This window comes from Pseudophryne corroboree, chromosome 5, assembly GCF_028390025.1.
Source record: "Pseudophryne corroboree isolate aPseCor3 chromosome 5, aPseCor3.hap2, whole genome shotgun sequence".
Taxonomy (NCBI): domain Eukaryota; kingdom Metazoa; phylum Chordata; class Amphibia; order Anura; family Myobatrachidae; genus Pseudophryne; species Pseudophryne corroboree.
In genome coordinates this window covers 245,314,728-245,322,173 of record NC_086448.1, presented here as the reverse complement: position 1 = coordinate 245,322,173, position 7,446 = coordinate 245,314,728, and positions in this window count along the sequence as shown.

Here is a 7,446-nt window from a genome sequence, read left to right as displayed (position 1 = left end):
AACCTCTGTAACCACCCAGTAATGCCCAACAGATTTTAAATACACTCTGTACTGTGATGGGTATGAACACCATCCGGATAGGTAAATGGTGCAACTCAATGCATGCACAGATGATATTACACAAAAACACACACACGCATACATACACACACACACACACACACACACACACACACACACACACTGCCCCCACAGATAAAAAGCAAACAGCAACAAATGTATAAGTGTAATGTTGACCCTGTGTACAGGTGTAATGTCAGCCCCTGTGTAATGTATATGTGTAATGTCAGTCCCCTGCATAATATCAGTTCCCATGTAATGTACAAGTGTATTGTCAGCCCCGTGTAATGTCAGTCCCTATGTAATGTACAGGTGCATTGTCAGACCATGTGTAATGTATATGTTTAATGTCAGTCCCTGTGTAATGTACAGGTGCATTGTCAGCCCCCTTGTAATATATAGGGTTAATATCAGACCCCATGTAATGAACTGGTGTAATGTCTGCCCCCGTGTAATGTATAGGTGTAATGTCAGTCAGCATGTAATGTATGTGTAATGTCAGTCCCTGTGTAGTGTACAGGTGTATTGTCAGCCCCCATGTAATGTATAGGGTTAATATCAGCCCCCATGTAATGTACTAGTGTAATGTCTGTCCCCTCGTGTAACCTATGTGTAAAGTCAGTCCCTGTGTAATGTCAGCCCACATGTAATGTATAGTGTGTGTGTGTGTGTGTGTGTGTGTGTGTGTGTGTGTGTGTGTATATATATATATATATATATATATTTATTTTATACATACACACACATGCATGAGGTGGTTGAGTGTCTCTATAAGTGTACACAGACAGACTGCAGTGTGTACCCAGCCCATGGCCGCACAGAAGAGGTGATACTGGGGATTACCCAGCCCCAGCTCTCCTCTCACTCACCCCATCTGCGCGCCGGCTGGCTGCAGGGCTCCCAGCGCCTGTCCACATGTTATTCCAGCATCTATTCCGGGCTTCTGAGTCACCAGACAAGCTGAGCTGCTGGACAGAGGATGGAGCTGACTCATGAGCTCCGCCTCCGCAAAGACCCATGGTGCAGAGGGGCTTCTTAAAACAACTGTAAATGTGGATGCCCGATTGGAGCTGACTGAGCTCCTAACACAGCTGCCAGCCCTGCAACAGTAGGAGCCAGCCCTGCAGCAAGCTATGGAAGGCAGCAGAGGGGCAACCAAGCAGGAACTCATCCGATATCCCGGCGTACCAATCCGCCCCTGCTTAGGGAATAGATGTTTGTTTGAAGCTCATTTTGCAATAAGTCCTCTGCTGTTCCAGGACATTAGCGCTGTTTTCTTATTTGGTCCAGTCATGTGCTGCGGCTCTCAGGACTCTGCAGGTCAGTCGTTGGTCAACTCCTAGAAAGCAGGTCAGAGATTCTGTATTGCCGATCACATCCAGCGCTGGTTCAGCATTTTTCTTTTTTATTGATATTGGTTTTAATGTGAAAATTAGACTAAAACTGTATGATATTATCTCCATTCTAGTTGTTTAGAATGTAATTAACATTTGAATATGATGAATAAGATCTGAGCGACCAATGGTGGCAGCAAATTCAACGGACTGCTTATTTTCTTCAGTACCTCCTGAATACCAACCCCATCACCCGTATTTTTTACTTCCTCCCTAAAGTGCATAAGTCACTGATCAATCCCCCAGGGAGGCCCATCGTGGCAGGGATTGATTCTCTGACATCCCACCTGTCTGAATATGTGGACATCTTTCTAAGAAAATATGTTGTGGATCTACCCGCCTATCTCAAAGATACCACCTCGGTTCTCAACCTTATGGAACTTCAAGAATGGAGAATGGAACTTCAAGAATGGAAAGACACCTATAGATGGGTCACGATAGATGTACAGTCCCTCTACACGTGCATCCAGCATGAGAAGGGGATCCAGGCATGCAAGTTTTTCTTGGATAAGGATCATCTCATCACGGAGGAGCACCAGAATTTTATCTGTGAACTAATGGATTTTATATTGAAACATAACTATTTTAAATTTTTAGATCAATTTTACCTTCAGACATGTGGGACAGCGATGGGTACCATTTTCGCACCAAGTTTCGCCAATCTTTTTATGGGCTTCTGGGAAAACGAACACATTTACACAAACCACCCTTTTAAATTAAATATCATATTTTATAAAAGATACATAGATGATATTTTAATTATATGGGACGGTGATGAATCCTCTTTTAAAGCTTTTTTTACCTATATATCTGAGAACACCATGAATCTGAAATTCACATCCAATGACAACATGGAACAGATAGAGTTTCTAGATCTAGTACTTACTCATCTGGGAAAAGAGATTATAACAAGGAATCACATTAAAGAGGTTGACATGAATAGTTACGTCCACTACAGAAGCAACCATTTGAGACGGTGGAAGAACAATATCCCCTTCTCACAGTTTAACAGGATTACACGGAATTGCAAAACTGTGGAGGATCGTGATGCACAAATCTCCATTTACACGGAGAGGTTCAAAGAAAAAGGCTAACCCGAGTACATTCTGAGGAGGCCAACAATAAAACAAAGACCTTAGAGAGGAAACAACTTCTGGAATATAAATCGAAGGAGAAGAAAGAGGACACCACCAGGTTCATCACAACCTACAATAGACATGAAAGTCATATCAAAAAAGCACTTAAATCACACTGGAACATCTTACTGATGGACCCTATTCTGAAGGACTATCTACCACAGGAACCTCAGGTGGTATTCAGGAAATCCCAGAATCTGAAAAACCTCCTTGCACCCAGCATGCTCAGAAACCAGGTAACATCTAAAACATCTCTGCCCAAATGTGTGGGATGCTATAAATGCGGCCATTTTAACATCTGCAGGTATGTACATCCTAACAGAAAGATGTTCAAGAATACAGGAGAAAAAAAGGAGTACAAGCTCAAGCACTTTAGTAACTGCAATACATGCTCAGTCATTTACCTCCTGGAGTGTCCCTGTAAAATGAAATACGTTGGGAAAAATAAAAGGCCACTAAAACTCCGCATACAGGAACACGTCAGGAACATTAGAAACAAGGTTCAAACGCACACGGTCTCACGACATTTCCTGCAACATCATGGTTCAAATCCAGAGGAACTCACATTTAAAGGTATTGAACTAGTTACACTCGGAGAAAGAGGGGGACCTCTCCAACCTCCTATCAAGGCGCGAAATGTACTGGATATACGATGTGAAATCACTCCACCCAGATGGACTAAATGAGAACTATGAGATTGCACCCTTTTTGTGAACGTAAGCGCATCATTTCACTTATTTGAAACTGTCGGCATGCTCTCTTCCTTCCTACTACGTCTATGAGCTTTGGGGCACTTAACAGTGTATTCCCAATCTCTGGACACCTCTTCCCGTGCAGCCCAGATTGTAATTACAGCCATACCACACTGGATATGCCCAAATACGCCCGATCTTGGAAGCCAAGCAGTGTTGGCCCATCTAGTACAGGGCTAGGGGACTGCCCAGGAATACCGGGTGCTGTAAGATACACAGGGCTGGCAGGGATGCATTTTTTCCAAACTTTGATTTAAAAATCCTGCATGTGACGGCGTCACTATTAGACAAAGTATTAATACGTGAATTGTGTCACTTATGTAACTCCTTTTAAATACCCATAAGACATCGGTATATTTATGAATATATATTAGCACTGGTGTCTCCTTCTTTTATATGTGCAGGAAGACAATGTCGAATTACTGTGCCCAAATGTTATATATTAATATGGTTAGATCTTCTGTATATATACACTGGACTACTGGTGTCTCTATCTATTATATATGCAGGACACTGTCTAATATATGTGTCTAATATATGTGCCCAATGATCCACATGAATATGAATAGATCTCCTGTCCCTTATAAAAACACATATAAACTCTGGAGTAATAGATTCGTGCTGCTGACAAAAGAAATTACTGATTCCGTTTTCCTTTCCTTATATGACGAATCCCGGCCTGGAGACAAGCAATCCTGAAGAAATAGCGCCTGTGAATGAACTATATTACCAATAAGATGGCCACCGGCACCTGCTTCCAGCACCTAGAACTGTCTCCAAATAACGGACTTCTTAAAGATGGCCGCCGCACCCTGTAATACACCCGCCGGCGCATGCACAGTAAAGGCTTCCGGACACAGGAAGTGGGGCGGAAATGACATCAATGACGTCCCGGACCGGAAGTCCGCACCTGGAGACTCATTTCAAGTTATAAACTACTTTTAAATAATAGTTTTGCAGCACAAACATGGCGTTTTACATGCCCTGGAGCCCACCTATGCAACTAGTGCAATGAATATATATTATTAGGTCCCTAATCCCTGGTGATGTTAATTACAGGAAGTGAGGTAGTTAATCACTTCCTCACCCATAATGGTATATATAGATGATTAGTCCCACTTGTATGATACCCCTTGATGAAGTCAGACCAGACGTAACGCGTTGGGTGAACCCTGATATTACTACTGAATCCTCAGTTAAGCTATTCTTATCCATCTCCACTATTTTAATTTTATTCTAATTTTTATGTATCCCTCATCAATTCCATGTGTTTTTAGATTTTAGATTTTTTAACATATGAATTGTATTTTTTAAAAACCCCATGCGTTCCAATTTTTTCTTAAACTTTTTACGTGCTCTGTATATGTTTTAAATTGTGTTCTTGCTAGAACAATTTTGATATTTTTCAGTTATATATGCCTAGGGTTCCATCGTGCTAATACTTAGCCCCTGTGGATGCTGTAACCCCGAGTGGCTAGCTGTATGTTTTTTAAAAAAAAATTTGTTCTGTAATAAACCCCATTTTTTTGAAGAAAATAAGCAGTCCGTTGAATTTGCTGCCACCATTGGTCGCTCAGATCTTATTCATCATATTCAACTTTTAATCTTCACCCTGCACTCAAACTAGTGCAGGACCTACTTAAGAGGTAGGGAGTGGCGTATAGTGACTGTTCACTTGGGGGTCCTTAAAGCTGACATACTGTGAAAAACTTTTGCCTACTGCATATTTTGGCGCTGTTTGCTCACCCCATACACACTGTAATTAACATTTGTTTAGGTGGTCTCATAGCACTTGTATTTGTCTATTTTGCACTGAAACAAAGTCTGTGTCATTGGAACCCTTACCACAGCCCAAAGTTATCACATGCCTCCTGAGGTGTTAGTAATCCATGTGGGCTTCATATAAACATTTTATGTAATCACAATATGAGCCCAATATGAGCTTACCATCTTCGGAGCGTTAGAGAATTAATATAACTTAAAAATTTTTATCAGATATTTTTATTTTTTTTATCATTTCAAAATATAACTGGACCCTCTTTTGTTATTTTCTCTTAGCTCACTTTAAATTCATTATAAAGAAGAAAAGTGTTTAAAAGCAATTACAGAGTAAGACCATTTTTCTTACTGTATAAGCTGCAGTGCATTTTGGCAAAGCGAGCAATTGGGTATGTACTTCGCATGTGTATGCACTGCAATGCGTCGGCACATCGGACGACTGCACCGGGTATTGGTACATACCGATGGGAAGGGCATAAAAAGCGATTGCATGGGTGATCGCAAGGTGAGGACAGAAAGAGGCCGTTTGTGGGTGGCAACTGACCGTTTTCAGGGAGTTTTCAGGGAGAAAAGCAGGATGGACCAGGCGTTTGAAGGGAGGATTTCTGATGTCAGCTCCGACCCCGATCATCGCACTGGAAGAGTAAGTCCTGGGCTGTACCTCGTCTGGTACTCTCTTGTGTAGAATAAACAATGCATGGTTCTGAACTCTCCTAATATTTTTGTCTCCCCAAATATGTGTTATTTCTTCACCTTTTGAGAGGATTTATTAATAAAAATAAAAGCAACTTCAAGCAAAATATATTTAAAAAGAAATGTCTATTTTTATTTGAAGTAAAATATAGCCAATTTTTTCTGCTTCTACTTCTTCAACTTCTTCATCTTCTTCTTTTTCTTCTTATCATAATTATTATTTTGTTATCATTATTATTATTTACTCTGCATTATAAAATAGGGAATTTTGGACTAAGGGGTATATTCAATTGCAGTTGAAAGCTGCCGTCTGTTGGAAAGACGGCAGTTTTTGACTTTTTTTTAGGTTGGTAGGGGTTCTGACCTATTCAATACACCCCAAAATTATCCGACAAGTTGGTAATTCTGACTTGTCGGAAAGCACATGGATCGGCGGAATAGCCGCTGATCCGCGTGCTTCTGTCGGAAACGGGGCCAAATCTGACAGGCTTTGACCCCTTTTCTGACCATCTCAATCCGACTTTAAAAAATGTCGGATTGAGATGAGGGACCTGAGAGGAGGAGACGGGGAGAGCCGCAGGGGTAATGGAGAGAGCAGCGGGGAGACGGGGGAAAGCAGCTACTACTGTGTAATAAACTGCAATATGTGCTGAGTTGCATGCTCTCCTGTGAGGGTCAGCGAGATACAAAAGAGAGCTCAATTTCACAACGTGGCTATCTGGTACCAAGGAGTGCTTAATTTATTAGTTAACGGCCGTTCTCTGCAGGAGAATTGAATACCATCTATTTACATGGAGGAAACATGCAATATAACAGTACAGATATGGGTAATTAGTGCATTTGACACAAAGTATTTTATTGCGCAGGAACTGGACATTTACGATGATCACTCGGTCTACGTTGCGCCCCTGGAAGATAACAAAACCTTTTCCACACACTTTGCAGAATTCTAATACTAGGCTCAATCTTACTTACTATGTGTAACCATTAGTTAGTAAATGTAATTACATTGACCGTAACTTAAGATAAACTTTCTCACTAAATGTGATTCTTCAGAAAATGTTACAATCCGGTAGAAACAGTTAACTACACTCAAATTCCCCTTCTATCCCACACCAAGGCATGTAAATAAAGTACCCAAAATAAACTAATCCCTTAGAGCACGTGCTTGGCTGGGTATGTCTTAAAGAGAGCTCTCTTATGGGGGGTAATTCCAAGTTGATCGCAGCAGGATTTTTGATAGCAATTGGGCAAAACCATGTGCACTGCAGGGGAGGCAGATATAACATTTGCAGAGACAGTTAGATTTGGGTGGGTTATTTTATTTCTGTGCAGGGTAAATACTGGCTGCTTTATTTTTACACTGCAAATTAGATTGCAGACTGAACACACCCCACCCAAATCTAACTCTCTCTGCACATGTTATTTCTGCTTCCCCTGCAGTGCACATGGTTTTGCCAAACTGCTAAAAAATTTCCTGCTGCGATCAACTTGGAATTACCCCCATGGTTCGTTGCCTGGGTTACATGTAAACAGGATTTAACGGTTCCTGCCTGATATCCCTTGGTGCTGCAGTTTATGATAGACACCAGGGCTGTCCCTGAGGGAAACTACTCTGCCCCAGAAAGTCTG